This window comes from Rhipicephalus sanguineus, chromosome 5 (genome assembly GCF_013339695.2).
Source record: "Rhipicephalus sanguineus isolate Rsan-2018 chromosome 5, BIME_Rsan_1.4, whole genome shotgun sequence".
Taxonomy (NCBI): domain Eukaryota; kingdom Metazoa; phylum Arthropoda; class Arachnida; order Ixodida; family Ixodidae; genus Rhipicephalus; species Rhipicephalus sanguineus.
The window spans coordinates 67,024,081-67,049,261 of NC_051180.1; the positions used below are offsets into that span (position 1 = coordinate 67,024,081).

General features: G+C 48.1%; 1 protein-coding gene and 1 long non-coding RNA gene across 2 annotated transcripts in view; one reads left to right on the forward strand and one right to left on the reverse strand.

Annotated features, from left to right (window-relative positions):
* Positions 1-25,181, forward strand: part of LOC119393718 (uncharacterized) — a 70,457-nt gene that overhangs the window by 26,463 nt on the left and 18,813 nt on the right. The window lies entirely within an intron of this gene.
* LOC119393717 (upstream stimulatory factor 2) overlaps positions 24,340-25,181 on the reverse strand; it is a 46,902-nt gene continuing 46,060 nt past the window's right edge. Inside the window, exon 7 of the mRNA XM_037660840.2 lies at positions 24,340-24,375. The gene's annotated coding sequence lies outside the window, so the exon portion shown is untranslated. The remainder of the gene's footprint in view (positions 24,376-25,181) is intronic.

Below are 25,181 nucleotides of genomic sequence, written 5' to 3' on the forward strand. Positions count from 1 at the left end.
GAGGCGCTCCACGTTGACAATGTCGTGCCCTCGACGGCGCATGTCAGAAGATTGGTCGATGGGTTCAATCAGGTAGTTGACCGGGGATGTGCATCGACGACACGGTAGGGCCTTCGTATTTGGCAGCAGTTTTCGAAGAGGGCCAGTTGCAGTGGTAGGACCGCGAGCCATACGAGTGCTCCAGGTAGGAACGTGGGTACAGAAGTGTTGGTCTCACTGCGGATGCTTTTCTGCCCGCTTGTAGTAAAGGTCTTGCAAGCTCGCGACCTCCTCAGCAAGTCTGGCTGTGGCAGAAATAGGTGCACACTCAGATCGATCCGGCTTGTATGGAAGGAGTGTGTCGATTGTGTGCGACGGGTGCTGCCGTACAATAGGAAAAATGGTGAGAAACCAATGGTGCTTTGAGGGGCGGTATTGTAGGCGTATGGTGACGAAAGGTAGAATGGAATCCCAATTTGTGTGATCGGCGGCGATATACATCGAGAGCATGTCACCGAGCGTGCGGTTAAAGCGTTCCGTGAGCCCATTCGTCTGCGGGTGGTAGCAGTAGTTTTGCGGTGAACAACGTGGCACTCTTTGAGAATGGCTTCGACGACTTCCGACAGGAAGACACGGCCTCGATCGCTAAGCAGCTCCTGGGTGGACCGTGGCGCAGCATGAACCGGCGGAGCAGAAAGGAGGCTACATCGCGCGCTGTAGCCGCTGGGAGGGCGGCAGTTTCTGCGTATCGCGTAAGGTGGTCTACAGCGACGATGGCCCAGCGGTTACCAGCCGAAGTCAGAGGGAGTGGCCCATACAAATCGATGCCCAACGCGCCCAAACGGCCGGTCAGGGCAAGGTAAAGGTTGCAGACCTGCTGGTGATTAGTGCGTTGAAGTTTTGCGGCGCTGACGATCGATGCAGGAGCGAACGAACTTCTGCACGTAGCGGTACATGCCTCGCCAAAAGTACCGTTGGCGAATGCGGTGGTATGTTTTCGATACCCCAGAGTGCGCACACTGCGGATCAGCGTGGAACGATTCGCATATTTCAGAACGCAGACTGCGGGGTATTACTAGTAGCCACTGGCGGCCGTCGGCGTTGTAATTGCGTCGGTGGAGGAGGTCGTCGCGAATGGCGAAATGGTGGGCTTGACGACGCAACGCGCGAGTGGGTGGTGTTGCCGAAGGATCAGTGAGCAAGTCTAGCAGTGAAGAGATCCATTGATCCTTGCGCTGTTCGGTAGCGACAGTGTGAACGTCGATGGAACAAACGGCATGGTGAGACATTGAGCTGTGGGTATTGCCGTCAGGCAAGGGGGAGCGCGAGAGTGCGTCGGCGTCAGCATGCTGGCGTCCGTTGCGGTACAGCACGCGGATATCGTAATCCTCTAGGCGAAGTGCCCAGCGGGCGAGACGGCCTGATGGATCCTTCAATGATGACAACCAGCAGAGTGCATGGTGGTCGGTGATGACATCAAATGGGCGACCATACAAATAAGGTCGGAACTTCGTAAGGGCCCAGATGATCGTCAGGCATTCCTTTTCGGTGACGGTGTAATTGGTCTCGGCTTTGGTGAGCGTACGACTTGCATATGCCAGGACATATTCAAGGAACGCTGGTTTGCGCTGCGCAAGGACAGCGCCAAGGCCAACACCGCTGGCGTCTGTGTATACCTCTGCAGGGGCCGTAGGGTCGTAGTGGCGTAGTATGGGAGGCGACGTCAACAGACGACGGAGCTTCGCGAACGCGTCGTCGCACTCTGACGACCATGAATTTAGGGACCCGTTACTTCCGAGGAGCTTCGTCGGCGGCGATATGACGGTCGCGAAGTTTCGAATGAAGCGCCGAAAGTAGGAACACAGTCCTACGAAACTGCGCAGTTCTTTGACGGACGTAGGTTTGGGGAACTCGGTCACGGCCCGAAGCTTGGCTGGATCGGGAAGAATTCCGTCCTTGGATACGACGTAACCGAGTATTGTCAGCTGCCGTGTTGCAAATCGGCACTTCTTTAGATTAAGTTGTAGACCGGCGTCGCTCAAACGCGTCAAAACATGCCGCAGGCGTTGAAGATGCGTGGAGAAGTCCGGAGCGAAAACGACGATGTCGTCGAGGTAGCACAAGCAGGTGTGCCATTTCAGGTTGCGCAGAACGGTATCCATCATGCGCTCAAAGGTGCCGGGCGCACTACACAGCCCAAACGGCATGACGTTGAATTCGTACAAGCCGTCGGGCGTGATAAAGGCGGTCTTCGGTCGAGCGTCATCAGCCATGGGTACCCTGAGCGCAAATCTAGAGATGAAAAGAATTCTGCTCCTTGCAGGCTGTCAATCGCGTCGTCTATTCGCGGTAGTGGATACACGTCCTTACGAGTGATCTTGTTGAGTCGTCGGTAGTCCACACAGAACCGCACAGAACCGTCCTTCTTCGCAACAAGAACGACAGGAGACGCCCAGGGGCTGTTAGAAGGTCGAATAACATCTCGTCGAAGCATGTCGTCGACTTGCTCGTTGATTACACGGCGTTCTGTGGGAGATACGCGATATGGACGTTGCCGCAGTGGCGGCTGGGCGCCAGTGTCGATGCGATGCGTAACGGCGGAAGTGCGGCCGAGAGAAGTTTGAGCGACATCGAAAGAAGAGCGAAATTCGTCCAACAGGCCCAGAAGCTGGGAACGCTGGACCTGTGTAAGGTCGTCAGCAATGGAGGAACCAGAGACATCAGCGGGTGATGAACCAGACGTCGAAACAGCGCCGAGCGTACTGGAACTGTGGCAGTGCATTTCATCTGGTTCGTCCATAACTTGTGCGTCTTCGAGGGGCTCCACGCTGCCGAGACATTCCCCTCGGACCAACATAACACTGTACGGAGATGGGTTGATAACAAAAATTGACGTACTGCCCTGAGTGACTTGCACGGTCGCGAAAGGCACCAGCATGCCTTTCCTCGTGCAAACACGGTCAGATGGCGAGAGAAGTGCAACGGTGTCGGAGACTGGCGCAGTACACTGACACCGCCGTCGACGAGTTTGCAGGCACCTTGGTGTCGTCTTTGACAAGTGCCTTGCCCGCAGCCGATGGACTGTCTGCCGGCGCCAATTCAGAGAATGATGAGAGCTCTATTTCGGCTGGTGCGCAATGAATGACGGCGTCGTGGCGGGAGAGAAAATCCCATCCTAGGATGACGTCGTGAGAGCAGGCAGGAATTATGATCAATTCGACGTCGTACAGAGCATCCTGAATAATGACGCGAGCTGTGCACACCGCTGTTGGGTGAATACTTTGGGCGCTGGCTGTACGGAGGGAGAGCCCGGAAAGCGGCGTCGTCACTTTTCGCAGTAGTCGGCTAAACTTGGCATCCATAACGGATACGGCGGTTCCAGTGTCGATAAGGGCAGATGCACGAACACTGTCCACAAACACGTCAATCACGTTCGAGGGGCTTCGCTGAGGGCTTTCGCAGTTCGATAGCGTCGCAGCCCTTGCCTCGTGGACTGCGACGACTAGTTTTTCTGGTCGCGTGAGCCCGTACGTGGCCGCATCGGCGACAGTGAGCGACGTCGTGGAGACGGTGAACGGCGGGTAGATGGTGCGGGGCGGGACGTCGGTGACGTAGGCGGCGCTTGGTCATAATAAGGGCTGCTTGATGAGCTGGTCAGGGTTGATGCGACCCGAGGCGGCTGCACGCGATTGCAGTAGCGTGCGACGTGACCGGCGCAACCGCACGCAAAGCAAATGGGGCGGTTGTCGGAAGTGCGCCAGCGGTTCGCGTGTCCCATCCATGTCGCAGAACGGGATGGGCGAGGCGGCTGCTGATATGAGTGCATTGTGGGCAGCAGTCGGGGCCTGGGGACGACGTCGACGTATGTAGGCGGCACAGCCGCGTCGAAGGCCTGTGGTCCGACGACGGCTTCGGCGTAACTCCGCGGGCCAGCCACAGGAATCGCTGGGGGCGGCCTGGCTACAGCTTGCGCGTAGCTTAGTGGTGCAGGCACTAGAGGTGGCTGGTGGTATTCGGGAATGACCTCCGCGATTTCTTGTTGAATCGCTCGGCGGAGAGGAGGCAGAAGTGTAGTTGGCGGCTGGTCAACATGCTGCGGTGGAGTGAAAGCCAGTAGAGAGACCTGGCGGGCAATTTCCTCACGCACTAACGACTTGACTTCGGCGAGCAAAGTGCAGTGGTCAGGAACTGCCGACAAGCCTGCGAGATCAGCATCGCGTGATGGCAGTCGACGGGTCATCAAGCGCTGCCGGCGCAGCTCCTCGTAGCTTTGGCACAGGGTAATGACCTCTGCCACTGTGCGAGGGTTTTTGGCGAGCAGCATCGTGAAGGCATCGCCGTCGATGCCTTTCATAATGTGCCTCATCTTGTCAGATTCCGACATGGTGGCGTCGGCTTTCTTACACAAGTCGAGGACGTCTTCAGTGTAGCTGGTAAAGGTTTTGCCGGCCTGCTGAGCTCGTTCTCGCAAACGCTGTTCGGCCTGCAGCTTACGAACGGCAGGGCGGCCAAACACGTCGACGATGGCGGTCTTGAAAGCGGACCACGTCGGGAAATCAGATGCATGGTTGTTGTACCACATGCCTGCCACACCCGCGAGGTAGAAAACCAAGCTGCTCAGCTTGCCTGCTTCGTCCCATTTATTGGGGACACTCACCCGTTCGTAAATCGTGAGCCAGTCCTCCACGTCGGTGCCATCCGCGCCGGTGAAGACAGGAGGGTCGCGGATACGGGGGACACCGGGACAAGAGGTCGGGGCAGGAGGCGGCGTTTGCTGAGCGGTGTCTTGCGGCATGGTAGATGGCACGGTACGGGATCGAAGCTCCAGGGGCATCAGATGGAGACCGAAGTTGTGGGGACGGTACAGCACTCTCCACCACTTTGTAAAGGCGTTTATTGACGGCGGGATTGACGGCGACGATGCGCAGCGACGACAGTAACGACAGAGCGCAGACTCGCAGACTCACGAGCAAGAGCACGAGGGGCGTGCTCTCCGAGAAGAGGCGAAGAGGGCGACCCACTAGAAAGCGCTGAAGAGGACGGCCCATTACAACGTTCCAATGCTTCTCTACAGTGCGTACATCCTGAACTGTGAGCGCTATCTAGTGTATCAGACATTACAACATAAATTGCGCGACTGTCCTTTGTTGTCACAGCAGAAGACGGGGGCCTCTAGCTGAAAGCTGTATTTCTCCCTAAATATGCGACCATACAGTATTACTAAGTGCTACAAGGTCACTTCTTCAATAGTAATGCACTGGATGCTAGACGTTCGTTGCGTAAAGTTGCGGATTACATAAAGGGTCTATAAGGGCCTTTTCACAATTCGCGAGTGCGCATTGCTGCACTACATTTTCTCTTCGAGAGAAGACGAGGTCGTAGTTGCACGTGCTGGCGTTTGTCCATTATGCGTGTTCGTGTCAAGAGAGCCGAGATTACACTTTCCGCGTCCCAGCGCAAGCAAACCGCGCTTGAACACTCTGCTTGAAGAAGGGACTAGCTGCCATTTATTGGGCTAACTGCATCGTAGGAAAGTTAGCTCAACAATTATGAAAATGCTATATATACCCTATAAGACGGACAGTTGGGCTAGTTGGTATACAGCATAATAAAAGATGGTTACTAGCGTCGTTGTCCTCTTTATGCTAGCAAACGTATCTTATTATGTATATACGGATTACCTAATCATCTCCCCGTCATCGTACTTCATCACTCTTTTTGCCCCGTTGCGTTTTCCCCGGTTCAGAGTAGCAGATGGGGCGTACTAGCTCAGGCCACCCTCTTTGCCTTGTAATATATTTTCTCTCTTTCATTAATAAACAATATTTTATTTGCTAAAGAGTAAAGCAGAACGGCACTAAGAACCGGTGAGTAAATAAGCAGCGCATATTACAATGCCGCACTTACACAAGAAACGAGTAAAATCTGAGGGTTGAATAAAATACAAAGAAAGTTGCGATTGACACTACAGGTGACGAAAACTACTCGTTTATCAAATGTAAGCAGACATGCGTTTATGCGGCAACACGATGAAACAGCGCGGCAAAAAACAAACACGAACAAAATAAGCTACAAGAGGATGCGCTGGCACGTATAAAATTTACAGAAAAGAATAAACTTCTCTTTTGAAAGTTGGCGAATCCACGTGCTGCTTACTTTCTCAACAGTCCCCTTTTTTGTTTTGTTTCATGGGGTTGCTGCTCCAAACCACATACTTTTTTCTGGCACCGAATGTCAGTTGCCCGAGATGCTCGGGCGACAACCGGCACCTCCTTTGGGTCGCCACACATCCAGCATGCGAAAAAAGGCGCTCGGGTGCTACTCACGTTGCAGGAATTGTCAAATACTCCATTGCAACGTGAAACACATGATCTAGGCCAGTTCGCCTGCTGTGCCCAGTCTCAAGTGAATTCGGATTGGGGCGGCGATCGACTACAGGGTTACTATAGTATGTCTTGAACTGAGAAGGCATTTAGTTCATCGGATCGTACTCCAGTGCAACGTAATGGCGTAGAAGTGCGCGATCGACGGCATCCCAAATAGAACCAGAAAAAGTAGTTATATTCGGCTTTGCAACTTCCTGCGTCTAAGGATAGCGTTCAGGGTCTGCGTCTCAGGATAGCGCGCCTCGCAGTCATGGGCTCCGGCCAAGGGGCGAGGTTGGGGGCGGGAGGGGGGGATGCCGTAATCGATTAATCGAATAGTTTCAATCGATTACTTCGATTAATCGAAAGGCACAAATAGATTATGATTAATCGATTAATTGTGTGCCTTTAATCGATTAATCGATTAATCGTTCATCGATTTTACCATCCCTATTTCCTTACGACACGGTTGAGGCATGGACCGAGAACTAAAGAAGGCTACCAATTGAGAAGGCTATGCACTCGGGGCCTGATTATGCTATCACGTTCTGCTCTTGAAGGCGAACCTCAAGCGTCCCCCAAATTTTTTATTATACTTTGGTGTGTATACTGTTTTCTTTGTCATGTCATAATGGCGAGCAATCGCAAGAGGAGCGCGGTGTGGACGTTGTTCACAGAAGATTCAAAAACGAAGACTGCAAAGGGTCATAAATGTGGTAAGCATTACTCGAAGCCAGCGACGGAGGCTCTCAAGATATCACCTGCTGCACGCCGCCAACTTTATTAACGTGCCAAAGAGTCAGCCTCCAAAGAAAGGTGGTTATGACGAAAATGAAAATGTTGCAGACCCCGTTCCTAAAGGCACGAATCCTAAAGGCACGAATTATGGCTGACCCATTTGTACTGTGTTGAAATATTTAAAAGACACACTAGTTACGTAATTCGCATTGTGTGACGCTGGTCGTTATTTAACTCTCCCACCACGCTTTATAACATACTTTAACGTGAGAAAGAGAGAGAGAGGGGGGGAATTAACTTGATAGAGATCGTGAGGAAATGGATCATGGGAGCCTAATGGGGCTTCCTTGGCAACCAATAGAAGTGCACTTGTGAGGATCCCACTACGCTATAAATCATCATAATTTTTGTGAAGCACGGAAGCAGCCACTATGTAATTTTTCGTCATTCTGCGGAGAACCGTGGTACCCTTTAAACACCTGTATGACATTATGTGCACTTTGTTGATGATATGGCTGATGACGACGAAGAATTATGGCAGAGCCTTTTGTAATGGGTTGGAAGCATTCAACAACCCTCTCGTTGCGCAGTTCACGTTGTGTGACGCCTGGTTACAGAATTCGCGTTGTGTGGTGCCTGGCGGTTATTTTACTCTTCTACCACACTACATTACGTGTGACAATGTGGTTCTTTCCCGACATGCAGCATGTATAGGGTCTTTTTCCAAGCAGTTTCAAGCACCGGCATGGCTCAGAGGTTGAATACTGGGCTCCCACGCAGAGGGCCGACGTTCGAACCTAGTCCCATCCTGGGTATCTTTTTCTTATTTTGTTTCTTTTTTTTCTTATTTCGCGCGATAGTGGTTACGGACACCGGCGGCGGCGGACAACTACGGCGCCAAAAACGGCCCTTGTTGCGATCTCATAACAGCTGTCGCGGTAAAAGACCCAATACAGGCTTCATGTCCGAAGGACCCACATTAACATATGTAATGTGGTGTGGTAGAAGAGTAAAATAACAACCAGGCACCACACAACGCGAATTCTGTAACCAGGCGTCACACTATGCGAATTGCGCAACGAATGGGTTATTGAATTCTTCCAACCCATTACAAAGGGTTCTGTCATAATCGTCATCAGCCACAGCATCAACAAAGTGCGCATAATGTCTTACAGGTGTTTAGCGGGTACCACGGTTCACCGAAGAATGACGAAAAATTGCGTAGTGGCTGCTTCCCTGCTTCACAAAAATTATGATGATTTATAGCGCAGTGGGTTCCTCGCAAGTGCACTTCTATTTGTTGCCAAAGAAGCCCATGAGACTTCCATGATCCATTTCCTCACGGTCTCAAGAAAGTTAATTCCTTCCCTCTCTCTTTCTCACGTTAAAGTATGTTATAAAGCGTGGTGGAATAGTTAAATAACGACCAGCGTCGCACAATGCGAATTACATAACTAGTGGGTCGTTTAGAGCTTCCAACCCAATAAAAGGGGCTCAACCATAATCATTCATCGTCATCGAACGTGGCATCAAAAAAGTGCATATAATGCCTTACAGATGGTACCTGGCTTCGCCGCAGAATGACGAATGATATCGTGGTGGGTGCTTCCCAATTTCACAAAAATTATTTCTGGCGTAGTGGGTACGTTGCAGGTGTACTAGTATTAGTAGCCATAAGAGAGTTTATAAGGGGCTATAGAAATACCGCTCTTCCAGCTTTCGCTGTGACTGTGCTGCGCTTTCCGCGCAGGCCTGGCGTTTTTTTTTTCTTTTTTTGCTTTGAGTCAAGCGTAACGAGGTGGACAGACGTGATTTTTTAAGTGTCGTAGTTGTGTGCACATCGTGGCCTTTCCAGGCACGTCGACAATTAACACTGGCGCTTAAAGGGTAACTTATGGTCTGACGTAACGCTAGCACTCACGTTAGAGCACATACGTCGGTATTATCAAAACGAAGTGCACTTTATGGCACGATAATGTGAATATCATACATAAGTTTCGTTAGCGTATTCATGCGGGGTCGAGCGACGCTTTAATATAGATTGCTGACTCATAGGAATACAAATGCGATGTTTATTAGACTGTTATAAAGGCGGAGCCAACACTGGCACCACAAATGACGTTAACCTGGCATGACGCCTGCATCGTAGGAGTACATAGGTAGCGTTTATTGCTTTGTTATAAAATTGGATAGGTAGCACCACAGCCACAGTTGACGTTGCACCGACATTACGCTTCCATAGGGTGTTTTTGCAAAGCAGTTTCCAGACCTGGCGTGGCTCTGTGGTAGAACACCTCACTTGGGTTCGATTCCCGCTGGGATCCTGATCTTTATTTTTTGCATTCGTCGGGTCAATCCTTCAGGTGTCGGTTTTTACCAGTGTCTGTTATCGCCGTTCTTTGGTAAATATATAGTATCAATCACCTGTGGCGCATACCGTATACCACGGCCCGTGGTAAACGGGTATGTGCCATACCTGTCTGGAGGAAAGCGTATGACGATGTACGAGACAGGAGTTTCACGTTCATATCATGACAAGCAAGTCATATTTGTCAAGTCCTCTTACCCTCACAAGCTAATTTTGATCTACACCAAGTTAAGGAGGCGACCACGACAGCACCCACACGTAGGCGGATAGATAGATAGATAGATAGATAGATAGATAGATAGATAGATAGATAGATAGATAGATAGATAGATAGATAGATAGATAGATAGATAGATAGATAGATAGATAGATAGATAGATAGATAGATAGATAGATAGATAGATAGATAGATAGATAGATAGATAGATAGATAGATAGATAGATAGATAGATAGATAGATAGATAGATAGATAGATTTAAAAAGCCCTAACATACCCTTTTTATATTCCGCAACTTTACGCATCGGTTTACCAAACGTCTAGCATACAGTTCATTAATATTATGAGGAACCGCTTTATGTTGAAAAAATTCCCTCGTAGCGTTTGGTAATACTGTATGGTCACATATTTTGGGTGAAATGCAGCTTTCAGCTAATTCTTGCACTCCCATGTCAGCCACCCTGGAGGCCCCCGTGTACTGCTGTGACACGAAGAGAGGACACTGGCGAAATACTATACGTTCTAATGTCTGATCAATACATTAAACAGCGCTCACAGTTCGGGCTCCACGGCGGTCTAGTGATTACAGTGCTCGACTGCTGACCCGAAAGTTTCGGGATCGAATCCCGGCCGCGGCGGCCGATTTTTCCATGGAGGGGAAAATGCTTGAGGCCCGTGTACGTAGATTTAGGTGCACGTTAAGGACCACCAGGTGGTCGAAATTTTCGGAGACCTCCACAACGGCGTTCCTCATAATCATATCTTGGTTTTGGATGTTAAACCTCAGCAATTATTATTACAGTTACACGGCTGTACGCACGATTGAAGAGAAGCGCGTAGCGCCTAGTTAAGGCAACAACCAGGGGAGTCCTGTGGAGTATACACTGGTGCAGCAGCCGTATATTGTCACGGGGTTGTGACGGGGACGGAGGCAGCAGTCGGCGTGTCCAAGAAGAAACTCTTTACTTGGCCGACCTTGTGGCTGGGATACGGAAAGTCAAACTACTGCAGCGATACACTCTGTACACTGATAGCGGCGTCGGCCATCGAAAAAACTGATGATCGCTGGGACGAGCCGTCTTTTATACATCATGCATCGAACTTTCCAGCCTTAACACTGGTGGTCGTGAAAGCTCTGGAATAACCTTGACTATTCGCGTCATGTGCGCAATCTTAACAAAATGATCTACTACAATCGCGAAGCTTCTCGAACACTGCGGCGCGGTCAGCGTCGAGCGTTGCTAACCGTCCTTGCGGGTCAAACCCGAATACATCAAAATAAAACAAGGAGCGGGCGTGACATTATTCTAGCCGGGAGGCAAAAATCACACCATCTCCCGCTAAAGGGGACCATGAGGTGATGCGAAGCAGCGTTTCGGCATGTAGAGCCCGCGTTTCAGAGGGGTAGGGAAAAGGAGGAAAGAGGAGAGGGGAAGTGGAGAGGAGGAAAGGGGAGATGGGGAAAGGGGACAGGAGAGGGGGAAAGGGAACGTGGAGAGGGGAATAGGAGAGGGAGAGGGGTAGTGGAGATGGGGAGGGGGAGAAGGGGTGTGTGTGGAGAGGGTTGCGCATGCGCACTAAGGGTGGTCACGCCGCACTCCACCACCGGATTGAACTCCGCTATAAGATGCTTCACATCTAAAACTCGTCACTCTATCCCCGCAGACGTTTGTACCGATGGTCAGCTTGGGCCAGTATGTTGCTGTGTAATCTCACATCGGTGACCTCAAGGAAGAGATCACGTCAGTCCGCAATTATAGTATTATCGAGGGCTTCTACAATGACGGACAAACGGTGAAAAGATGCCGCCTCTACGATTGCGAGCTTCTTATTTATTTCCTCTTCCTCCTTGTCTCTCTTTTTCCCTTCTCGGGATTTCCTCAGCCTCGGTCACACTGCATGTTTTCGGTGCGACTTTTCGACCAGTGTGGTCGCTGAAAGCGCCTCTGATTTCGGCACGATCGAGTAGGCAGGCTACGAGGAAATACGACCTGCTGCTGATCGAGTCGTCCATGGATGATGGCCACAGATCCTTGAATCCGTTACATCACCCGAAGACGACGGGCCCCCTGTGCCCAGTGGGCGAAGGTGCGAATTTTCACGCACGCGCAAATGCGCTCACGTGATCGCTAGCTCTTCTGATAGAAAGACTTGGGTTGAGAACAAACACAAACAATGCCTCTCAATCAATGAGATATTCTTTTTTAAAGCATCCATCAAAAATGTCGATTAATCAATCAAAACTTCACATCAAGAGCAATTAATCGATCAAAGGCTAAATCGACGAACGATTAATTTATTAAAAATTTTAATCGACCATCCCTACTTGCCACTGCGCTCCGCCTGACCAGCGCCTCCTCTATTTTTCTGTGCCTGGGCGAAGGAGCGGAGCGCAATGGGAACCGACCGCCGGTGTTAGTCGGGCTTTTAGCCGCCGGGCGCCGCCACCGTAGTAGACCAGCCGTCGCGTCGTCGCTCGCGGAAACGAATGCCGTGGCTGCATTCGAAGCTGCTATATGGTTCAGTTTTCGGCTGTATTCGCGTTGTTTAAAGTATAATGAAAACTTGTAAACTGGAATCATGACGCACTTGTCGTTCTGGGCAACCAGCCCATTTCGAAGGCATGTGTCTTTCGCGGCTATTTGATCGAGACGCTCGCGCGTCGTCTGCTAGCCCGATTCCAGAGAGCGCATGCCAGTGATGCGCGGAAAATTGTTTTGTCACCGTTATGTTCGCTTGACTCAGAGTTGGTGTTTGACTGTCTGAAAGTCGATTTTCGAAAGCAGCATTTGCCAAGAGCTAACACTGAAAGTTTGGGCGCTTAAAGTTCCCCGATGCGTGCTACCGTCTACTGTTGTACCACACTATACGCAAGCCATGAGTTCGTGCGCTAAATAGCATGAAATGTCACTAAGCTGCTTCCAGTGTCAGGCCAGCGCCTCCTCTAGAGGAGAGGCTGGCCTGACACTTTAGAACCAATATGGCTCCCCCCGGAAAAACGGCGAGCGCGTAGTGGGTCAAAAGGTGTCTCCACCCTGGAAACGGAGACGTTGGCATCGAAGCACCCTAGTCAGCGCAGTGGAGGCTGGCTCCCCGACCGATTTCCACAGCCATTTCTCCTCTCAAATGACGACACTTTCCATGAGCGCATATCGAGTACTAGTGTATATTATTGCGATAGCAATTACATAGACACTCTCGTCTGGTTTTTGCCGTCACCGTCATGTCCTGGATATGTACGTACATGTATGTATATATAAATAAAAGCCACAAAGGAAAAATAAATCAGAAAGAAAATTTCTGAAGAGCGTGCAGCAGGATTCGAACCTGCGACCCTTCGCTCCGCAGTGCGCTGCTTTAAAGAAATCGGCCACGCGCCGCCGGCTCTTTAGCTTACCAACGGCGAGCTATTTATTACACCTTTTAACGCTAAAGGCACGCAGAGCTCGGAGGTGCTTCAGTGTGTGTAGTATCACCCACGAGATTGCGCGCAGAGCGCACTTTAAAGCAACGCTCCACCATTTTCCTTCAGTTTTAAAGCTGATCTTGAGACGCGAACTAAAAAGTGGCCCATTTCTGTACCCACTGACGATGTAGAACGCCGAGTAAACAATGCGCCGAACGCCACCGCGTGGCAGGAGTCGCGGAGCGGTCACTCTGCACGCGCCGCTCAAACATGAAGTAACAACCGTTACAGTTGATAGTTCGCGCTTCTTTTAGAGTGTCCTTCCTTGTGTTTGAGCAACGCGCTGCAAGTGTCGAGCTGTGACTGTTGTTAGTTCGCGGTCGTCCTGTGTGTGTTCTTTTCGTCAGGCCTTTGCGCTCGAGCGGCGCGTTGCAAGAATTGAGCTGCTTGCCGTTCTTCGCGTGACATTCTAATTTGTTGCTATCGCATTCATTGCTTCACCGTTGCGGCGAAACTGCGACTTTTTTTATGTACTTTGACGCCATCTTCGCGCGAGATTCACCATATGCTGTATATGGGTGTATGTTAACTACTTCAGTTATAACAAAAGTTTAATCATGAGCATTACCGTTAGTCGTCGGGACGGAGATGTGCCAACAACAGCCGTCAACGTAGGTGCGTACACATCAAACGGTCACCAACAGGCATCGTGCAAGCTCTCATTTATCCATGTACAATAAACATGCTTCTGAGAAGACACATTTAAATTTTGTGTTGTGCGATTTGATGAAGAGATAAACCATGTTATTGTTTTGTTTTTTAACTTCTACTATCATAGAAGCCATGTTATTTGGAGAAGAAAATGATGCGCCCTACTGCCTCGATAGATTTAATTTCCTTGTGCTTTACGCCGAGGATCAGTGTCTACTCCTGGGCAATAAAGCAAGCGGAAGAGGTAAGAGTGGAAACTAATGATTTAGATTTGAAATACTGGTTGACGCGAATGTTTTGTTGTTGTTGTTGTTGTTGTTGTTGTTGTTGTTGTTGTTGCTGTTGTTGTTGTTTACAGAAGAGTGACGAGTGTATATTTTATGAACAAAACTAAATTGAACGAAACGCTTCTATAGTACCAAAAGCATGCATACACGGCTTTCACTTGGGCCCTTGCAGAGAAAAGGACGGTTCCGTCACTGAGAGTTCACTGTTTGTGCTCGCGCGAAATATCTATGATCGATATAGTAACCACTCAGTGCAGAAAACGTAAAAATATGTTTTCGTGCCATTTTTCTCAGTGAGCGCATTTCGTGTTCAATGCGCTGACATTTGGCATAGTGACCGCACAGACACGAGCATAGAAAATATTATTTGTTCCTTTCATTGTAGAATATGTCGTATAGAAAAAAATTCAGGGCCCCTTATGCATTCGCCTAAGACGCCTCGAAGGCGCACGCCATCTCCTATTTCTTATCAGTCGATGTACTGATCCTCCCCCACCCCCGTTCGAAACCTTTCTGTACTTAACGTGGTATGTACTGCTTCCAGGATCGGAATCATTGGAAGCATTCTGGACTCCAAATGGTTTTGCACTGCCTCTGTGATCGGCTCACCTTTGACCAAGCGACGATGTCGCGTGATGACGTCATCATTTGACGTCACTGTATTGACGTCATGATGACGCCACAAATTTTGGCGATCTGTGACGTTATGATGGTGTGATAAGGTGACGTCATCACTTGATGATGCTTTTTTGCATCACCCGTGTTGATGCCGATGCCGACGCTCAACTATCGCGTTTGATGAGGTATCTAAGGCTTTCGCTCATAGGCGTGCGCAGGGTTCCCCTTCAGGAGGGGGGGGTGGAGGGCGAAGGTTCATCACGGCGCCTCCCCCCCTCCCTATTATATTAAGTCAATGCGTGAGGCAGACCAGCGCCTCCTCTATTTTTCTGTGCCTGGGCAAAGGAGCGGAGCGCAATGGGATTTATTGATTGATTGATTGAAAACTTTATTGAAATATATACAAAGTGCTCTCGCTTGTTGGCTTCAGCACCATGGTGTAAAAAAAAATGGGAACCGACCGTCGGCGTTAGTTCGGCTTTTAGCCGCCGGGCGCCGCCACCGTAGTAGACCAGCCGTCGCGTCGTCGCTTGCGGAAACGAATGCCGTGGCTGCATTCGAAGCTGCTATGTGGTTCAGTTTTCGGCTGTATTCGCGTTGTTTAAAGTATAATGAAAACTTGTAAACTGGAATCATGACGCACTTGTCGTTCTGGGCAACCAGCCCATTTCGAAGGCATATGCCTTTCGCGGCTATTTGATCGAGACGCTCGCGCGTCGTCTGCTAGCCCGATTCCAGAGAGCGCATGCCAGTGATGCGCGGAAAATTGTTTTGTCACCTTTATGTTCGCCAACGAACAGCGGCGATCCATTGCTCCCGTCGCTCTTGCTCAGGAGGCCTTGCGGTAAGTGAGTAAAACCGTGTTCCGGGCGCGTTTTTGTAGGTGTTTGAGCACTCCACTCCACAGCAATTGTTATTCGACATCCCTTGAAGTTTCGGCCACCACACATACGACGAACGTTGCTTATTTCACTACGGAAACGTGAACAACGCGGAAACACACGTACAACGACGTAGGAAACCACGGCGGCCGTCTGCTTGCTTTCCCGAGAGCAATTATTGATTTCGCCGCCTATGGCGCTTCCGTCGGCGCGCACTAGGCGTATACGCAAGCCATGAGTTCGTGCGCTAAATATTAGCATGAAATGTCACTAAGCTGCTTCCAGTGACAATGTACATAATGATTGTCGGTTGTTTCGCCGGTAGCGCATGTAGTGTCCATGGGCTCCGATTATACAGCTTCGGGTCCTAATGTCAGCGCTGCATGCACATGGCGGCGACCGCGAGGCAGCGTTGCTACTGGTACTAGTACATGCATTGGTTGACTGTTCGGACGCAACACGGTCACGTTTAGGGATACTTGCCATGCTTGGTTCAGTTGTTACCTTGGGCTGCAAACGTGAAGGGTAGTCTTCAAAGACGCTACTGCATCCTTTTTAAGCCGCCGCTGTTTATATTCTATGAAATCTTCGGGTCGTAAACGACGGCTACATATTCTAGCGTTGTTTGAAGATGCATTAGGAGACCAATTATCCCGCCTAATTACTGCAAGCCGCCTCTACCGAACACCAGCGGCAGCTGGAATTTCATGGAACGACAGCCGAAAGTGCATCAAGGTGAAAGCCTTAGATGCTTCATCAAACGCGAAAACTGACCGTCGGCGGCGTCAGCACGAGTGATGCAAAAAATAATGACGTTATGACGTCATCATATGACGTCACAGATAATAAAATTTTGTGACATCATCGTGACGTCACATAACGTCGTCATATTGCATCTTCGCTTGGTCAAAATGGGTCGATCACGCAGGCAGTGCATGCCTCCGCTGATGTGCAGAAAGCTTTTAGTTTCGACATCGCTTCCCACCAGAAAGACTGCTATTCACCTAAGCCTAGCAATATGTTACACTTCTCGAATTAGTCTTTGCACATGAGGCATAATGCTGAGGCTTGCGCCTTAGCTGTTAAAGCGAAAGCATAGGCGTGCGCGGGGGGGGGGGGGATGTAGGGGGCGGCCGCCAGTTATCTAAGGGTGGCGCAAAGTCTGCCCAGCGCCTACTCTATTTTTCAGTGCCTGGGCGAACGCTCTCCTCGGGCCGTCGAGCGCGCGCTCCGCGTCCGCTCGCCGCTGCCGCGTGGTGGCGCTGTGCAAGTAGACTACGGTAGAGTGCCTCGATGCGCGCCCGAACGGAGCGGAGGCGAACGAGCGCATCGAGGCACTCTAAGACTACGGCAAGCTGGCGCTGAACGGCCGCGCGTATCACAAAGCTCACGAATTCGTGTTTGCATCCGAGTTTAATTGTATTTGTGCTTCTTGCAGGCTTTCACGGGTACAGGGGCGTGGAAAGAAACGCGAACATAGCGGCGCGCTGTTTTCATCACGCTCTAACCATGGTGGCAATAAAAAGATGCTAGAGCACTGGAATTAAATTGACACAAACAGTTCGTGTAGCTCTGGAATTAGTATTCAACCCCAAAAGAAAGGTATAGAAGTGAAAATGCAAAAACAGAGGTGGATGTTAGCACTTTATTTAACATCACATGGGCCACACACCCAAATTTTACTCGCTCTATTGCATTACAATGCGTTCCTCGTATCGACCTGAGCCGAATGGAAAAAGAATTTTGAAGGCTGCCGTGCGTAGCTGCAACCCCGAACTTCGGAGGCTATCCTGAGTTGGGCTGAAGTGGTAGAGGAGGCCTTCTTCTCGCAGCGACTTCCCTTAAGATAGGATAAATAATGTTGTTTCTCGCTGTCTTTTGAAGATTGACGCGGCCGAGCAAGAGTCATCGAGTATACAAATTCAAAATAAATGAAGACGACAGAAACTCCACCAACAGTATCTTCAGGGACGTAGCCAGAATGTTTTCTTGGAAGGGGGTGGGGGTGTCAACCACACTTTTGAAAAATTTTGGCGGGTAGGGGCTGAATACGACTGGATGCGCCAGTGGTATTTTCACCGCCACTACTGAAACTTGCAACCATTCCAAGTGGTTCAAATATCCTTGATACTGTTGGCAAAATAGATCTCCTGCACAGTTCTACACTTTTTTCCCAAGGCAAGGCGAATTCATAAGGGACCCCGGGAGTTTCTAGCCGAAAGCCTTAGATGCTTCATCAAAAGCGAAAACTCACCGACGGCGTCAACACAAATGGTGCGAGAAATCATCGTCACGTGATGACGTCGTCATATGACATATGACATCACGTCATCATATGACATATGACATCACGTCATCATACGACATCACGACGTCGCATATCGTCAAAATTTCTGACGTCATTATTACGTAATTATGGCGTCATCACGTGGCAGGGACGTAGCCAGAATTTTTTTTCGGGGAGGCACCTTCTTGATCTGAAGTGGGGGTCGGGCAGGCAGATGTGATCAAATGTCAATTTGCGCTCTCTATGCCATGTCAAAAAAAATTTTTCGGGGGGGGGGGGGCACGGGCCCGGTATGCCCCCCCCCCCCCCCCCATGGCTACGCCCCTGTCACGTGGCATCGTCCCTTGGTCAAGAGTGGGCCGATCACGGAGGCAGTGCAAAACTTGCTGAGGAGTACAAAGCACTGCCTCCGATCCTGGAGGCAGTGCGAAACCACGTTAGGTGCAGAAAGCTTTCAGAGGGGGGCACGGGAGGAGCAATACATCGACTGAGAAGAAAAAGACGGCTTTCGCCTTCGAGTCGGCTTAGGCGAATGCGTAAGCCAACCTGTGAGTTTTCGTCCCACTGCTGGATGCGTTGCTTTTTCCGCACTACACCTTCGATAATTGCATAAGGGTTCGTATAGCTTTCTGGACTGATGAGGTATGAGACCAGCCTCCCAAGATTTCTTCTGGCGTAAAAGGTCGATCGTCAGCTCTGATCAATGCGCACTGGAAACGCTGGCGAGGTTTGTCAATTCCGAAACAGTGGAAGAACTGGAGGGCGTTCTCTTGACATATGCAGTTAGAACACACGAGCAAATCTTTTGCATCTCTTTAGACTCATTGAACTGAATCGTCATTTTCAGATTTAACGAGAGGGTCATCCGTGTAGAAAAAACTGCGTGCAGCTTGCAGCTTTTTTATAGTAGTAAAACTATTTGATAATAGTAGCCTCCTGGAGCTTCTACGCAATTTACACTTCGACAGCTGATGGATACTGTACTAATTATTTTGAATTTACTTCTTCGATTCACAGGGTTCACCAACTGCTCGTTGTGGTTTCCGGAAAAACGATTTGGTCATCAGAGACCACCGCCATGCTGCGAGTTCCTATTCTATGCTTTATGTGGGCAAGGCAGTAAGGTCAACTCGACAGAGTGCCCCAAGTATTAATCATTCTTGCAATCTAGTAGATGATGTATTGACGTTTTACAGCACAACAAAACTTAAGTTGCAATAATACTGCCCATCAACGATGTGTTATTGAACAGTATTGAAAAGAGTAACCGTCGATCCATTGAATTTCTCCTTGCCAGCTGATTCTCTTATGCATAATTCTAGTGGATTTGGTTATGTTTCTCAATAAAATGCAACCTGAAGTGCTGTTTTACATTCACGACCTTAAAGTTGCAAGCATCCATAAATTGGTTGAATTTAAGCTCAACATTAAATCGGTCAGTTGTTATATTTCGAATTGATGCACTGCCAGGCCACAGAAACTTTTTGGCAAATTTCGGAGCCGCCGATCCTTATGCGCGTTACCCTGCATTGTTGCGGTAAAAAAAACTCAGTGTAAGGAAACGCCCCCTGAATAACCTTTTAGTACCTAAGTATTAGGGGCGAAGCTCCTTAAGGCGGCACCCGTTCGTCCCTCGTAGTCGTAGTAGTCGTAGTGCGTAACCAGTCTTACGCTTTGACCTCCAAGGTGGTGCCGGTGGGATATTTTTCCTGTGCGTTGTTGAACAATAAAAAATTCGCAGCGTGCGCGTTAACTAAAAGCCGAATTCTTCTGTCTCTCATTCCCCATTAGCAGCCATTGGCATGTTCCAATAAGAAACGTTAGTAGAAGTAGAAGTGTAAGTCTTAGCTAAAAGCCGACTTCTTCTGTCTCTCATTCCCACTAGCAGCCATTGTTTACCTCCAAGGTAGTGCCTGGTGAGATTTCTCCTGTGCGTGATTAAACAATAAAAATTTTGTTCAAAACGCCGTTGATTGATGAATAAACCAACGAAAGACGCCACATGTTTTGTAAAAGCAAAACGAAAAAACGCCAGATGTTTCTAAAGCAAAACGAAAAGACGCCAGCTGCTTAACGAAAGACGCCAGATGTTTTCTCAAGCAATGGTTTTCTAAACAATGAAAATTCACAGCGTACATGTAAAATTAAAGTGAGCTGCAAGTCGTCATAACTCATCGAACCTTTAGTATAAACGCGCCCGATCTCACGTCGGTGATGATGTACTGGGCAGAATTCACGGAAGATTCACGCCGATGAACCTCCGCAGCTTCGCCCACTCATCATCATTCACTCCGTGGATATGCTGTACGGTACGGTACGAAGAACTTTATTTAAAGATTTTTTTTTTCCGTAACCTGGTACAAATTTGGATTTTTCTGCTCCAAAAGAGATTTTCCTGCTCCAAAAATTGCTCCAAATCCTATTTTGGCTGTTGCATCCCTGCTGCATTGGCAGACGAAGTGATAAAGTTTTACATCATGCTTTATACAGGATGTTTCTCGTAGCTAGAACCAAATAATAAAAAAAAACGATCAACCGCAAGTGAATGAAATCACTGACATAGGGTTTGCCGTCATGTCTATGAGGCTATTTTTTATATTGCACTTAATTGTTTAATTAACTAAAATTAATTATGAAAAATTTCAATAGTCACTTAGGGTCAAGTGCTTTTCGTTTCGTTGTAGAGGGCATTCCAAAACGACCGATCCAATTTTTTTGTGGCAACGTACATCCTGCGTGATTTCTTCCGGCGTTTAACGAAATAGGAAATAAAGCCACGTGACTGCGTTCATTCGCTACCGTGCCCACGCGCCCTTGCTTTGCCATGCACATTTAGGGTCTCACTCTCAGCAGAAAGCTGAAACATATGCCTCGATAGCACCATCAGCAAATGGGGCTGTCAGGCAACTGTTGTCTTGGCTGATGGAGCAGTGTGATAGGTACGCACTCTTGCAGACCAGAAAAACTTAGATTGTAGTTTTCTAAACTGTTATAGTTTTATTATTACGTGGATTTATCATTTCTGTAAACCACAGGCAAGGGCCTTAATGTTTACTTCTTTTTTCCCTGGCACTTTTTATTTTCGGGATACTTCTACTGCCCAGTACACCTTGTTTCTACCTGCCAAACATAAATGGTAATGTATTTAGGCAGGCAAGAAATGAAATACAACACAGACTGGCAATAAAATAACGTTACTGCTGTAATAAATAAATGAACTATTACACCATTTCAATGTGATAGTTTTGAATGTGAGTCAACAGAGCAATCTCTAGGAGTATAGTAACTGCTGCTTTTTGGAGATTTGGTGTTACAAACGGGTTTCTCTGCATTATAAATGTAAAGCCAATAGTATTATACCCTGGCCACACTGGCAAATTTAGTGTCATTTTGAGAGAGCGCACTTATGCCTCCAGAATATTACTGGCAGTGTGCTGCTACACAAGAAAGGGAAGTGTACATTGGAAATTATGGTAATGGCGATGAATAATTCAGTAGCACAGCATATATTTGTTATTTGAGGCAACGTTTATTGAGTAATAATGTGTTAACTTTACATACAAACGCGGCGGCTGCTGCCATTGCACAGCGTGTGCTGGGCGTGCCCCTGGCGGTCGTGACTGTAAACTGCCTGAGAGCGAGAATAGCATGGTACTTTTTTGTTGTATAGCATGTTTTAATGCATAAGAATATTTCTAATAACGAAAACGATACTTAAAAAATACTGTAAACTCTACTTTCGATAATAATATACTTATTCTCGAGCCACTGCTACCGAGGCTAAACACTCCGTCGCAGTGAAGCGAGTTTGGCGAACGCACTCGCCAGCAAGTGTGCTTTGCAGCGAGTTTCCCTAAACATTTCCGTGTGACAGCGTGCGAATGACACTAGCAGCAAAATGCACTCGCTCAAAGTGTCCTAATGTCCTTAAGTTGCCCCGTGTGACAGGGACTCTCAGTATTACACACATTCTAGCAATAGTTTCAAATCTGCGCTGATACCCTAAAGACACCTTGCACTTTCAAGGAAGAACAATGTTTCAGATTTTCCTATAACTATGCACAACACCTACTGCAGTTACGTGTTTATTAAGGCTAAAAACACCGACCACTACATATTAATTTCACCTATACACGAACAGGTTTTTACTACAAACCAGAAAACATACTTATATCTTATCAAACCATTTGTTTGTGAAATTCACAGGCAATCTTTCAAAAACACAATGCAACAGAATCATCAAACAACACTGTAGTCCACCATGTTTTCTTTATTGAAATTCTTTTCTGGAAACAATGTGTTGCACTGGCACAGGAAAAAAAAAGAAGAAAAGGCTTGAAAGCATTAATGTCACAACACAGGCATGAACAAAGAACAACAAACAGCCTTACACCAGCCAGATGCCCATAGAAAGTAAACAGTCAAATGCTCACAAACAAGCCTACATCCACAAAGGTTCTTTCTTAAACAGAGAGGCAAACCTGCAGAACAAACAACAGTGGGGAAAAAAACAAAGTACAGAAGACACGCTCACGCCAAACTGCACTACCTAATATAGGTCGTACAAAAGTGCTTCTCCAGCCAATGCCGCACTCTCGCTACATGAACGTACAAAAAACAAGTGCCCGCTAATGATTCACTGTGCTGCTAAAAGTCTCGCGTGTCACAACATTCGATGAAGCTCTGTGCACACACTGCTGGCGACAGCTTTTATCATAGTAGCATAGACGCACTAACATAAAGTGAAATGCAGGCAATTGTAGACAGGAAAGGCAGAGTGGGTGGGGTGGAGGTAACCTGTCACAGTGCTTTTAAACAAAAAAATGTGCCGAGCTCTTATTTCAATGACCAACTATGCTGAATGGATCTGGAAAAAAAAAAAACATCTCAACCAGCTGAAGTGTCTTGTAACACAAAGAGTTACCAAGATTTCATTTATAATGCATTGTTGTATCACTGCCACTTCTGCTTTTCCCGTCTACATCACCTAATGTTGCAGCATCAGTCTATGCGAGTACACTGAAGCAATGATAAAACACAATTGACAAAGCTGTTCCAACCATGGACTTTGCAAGGTGGGCTTACAGCCAACACGTTCCTCGGTGAACTAGCAGTTGCCTATGATTCACACTACAAATGTACCAAGCACTTGGCCCTATGTACAAATGCTTCCACAACAGGCTAAGACAACAGTATCAAAGCCACTGATCAAACATGTCACACACGCACGCACAATGCACCCTCACCGAGTTTTGAAGGAGACTATGCGTATGTTACGACTCGTTTCGCAAAACCAGCTCATTACTGGTGCATTTGCACAATTCAATACAAAAACCACTTCGCAGAGAAGGCGATTTGGAGCACAATGCAGAAACAGCCTTACATATGTCTAGTGCCTTCATTTCATCCACACCAGCACATTTTTAAGATGGTGAAGTGGCACGAGCAGGCATACTTTGAAGATGCAGCGACTCTTCCAAACAACAAAAGAAAAGCAGCACAGAGTGAAAAAAAAAAGGTAGCTAAGACAACAGTGAACAGGCAATCGTAGCATTCTCACAGTTGACAACTGCGACTCCAACCTCTGTACAATACTATATCAATGGAACGAACTCATGCAGGCACAAATTAGAGCGATGACTAGATGCCAGCATCCCTTTCAGTACGCCAGGACAAACGCAAAGGCACCCTGAACTAAACTTTTCATATGCTGCAGATGGGGAACTTAGATGCAATGTGCAACCAGGTACTGTGCTGACTGCATCACATGCCGCCTTAATGAAGCCTAATGAAGCTGCAGCCTTTTCTTATAATCCAGAACATCTCAGAAGACAAGAATATCTGATCAGCCACCTGAAAGGCCTTTTGCATTAAGATGCTCTGCAACAAACTGCACGTAGCAGTTACAACTCAAAGTGGCACGAAAAGAATATATAAATCTATCATGCATGTGCTGTCATTCATAACACAGTGATTTCCAAATCATCAATGAGGCAGTGCCAGTGAAGGCAAAAAGGTAAAGATACGTCGATCTCCGCGCACACACACAACTGTAGCTCCCAGCCCGTGCAACCACGAACATTAGAACGGGGAGGGAGCAAGATCTCACTAAAAAAAAAAACAAAGTGTTTCTTTCTTGTAGCAGGGACAACTCACTATGACGCGCAGAGAAAATGTGCCTGGGACGTGGCATCCAAAAAGGGGAGAGAAGAATAAACCACTTTGCGAGAGAGTTCTCTCAATGCACAGAAAAAGAGGGCGGTTGCATGTCAGGCACGTTGAACCACCAGAAGCTGTCTATGTCATCTTGTCCTTCCCAAAAGGCCAAGCGTGGGGAAGGGAATCTGCAACACTGTGTGAAGTGGAAGATGGTTTGTCAGGACTTGTGACTTGCACACACGCTTTTCTATGTCCTGGATCTCGCCAGCCTAGTTGTCCTGTACAGCCGCTGTTTGCTTCCCACTAAAGCAGGATTATGACGTATCACTTGGGTGCTTCGTTTATCGTCATAGACATGCTGCAAAAATAAATCCACATAATTAAATTAGTATGTGGAAAAAGATGACCGAGATGCAGAGATGAACAACTTCAAGATCTGCTTAGCTAAAAACAATGAGTTTATTCAATGTGACACGCAAAGGCCTCTCCCATGTTTTACCAATCAACCCGGTCCTGTGCTTGCTGAGGCCAAGTTATCCCAACAAGCTTCTTAACCTCATCTTCGCACCTAATTTTTTTGCTCAACCAATGCTTAAAGGAGTGGTGACACAAAAATTCAAACACAATTTGACTGTTACATCGCACTTATGGGAACACAGAGGTGCCACCTGCACAACATCAGCCACAAATACAGCCTAAAAAGTATTTTAGTTTTGTTTTGAAGTTTGTGGAAGTGCCGAAACCGAAATTGAAGCATGAAGCGATGAGGTCATCGAGCGAGGGCTTTTTGTAAACAACGTACGTCACGAGTGCTGGCCGGGTTGCTGGAGATGTGTGCGAGATGTACAACAGTGGTAGCCACATCTGATGATGCAGAGCCTAACCAGAGACCTACAAACATAACATTTCAGCGACTTACCCACTTACTGATTCTGTGTAAAGCATTGGCAGTGAGACAATTATCAGCTCACAGTATTCTCACTGTTTTTTTTGTTTTTTTTCGAAAAGAGCAGAAATGCGACTGAGAAAACAGAAGCTTGGAGGACACTTGAGCTTCGCCCTCAAGCGTAGAATGCGATAGCGTAATCAGGCTTCATGTGCATCCCCTTCTCAAATGCTAGCCTAGCCTCTGTTCTCGGTGCATGCCTCGGTCATGCCGTAAGG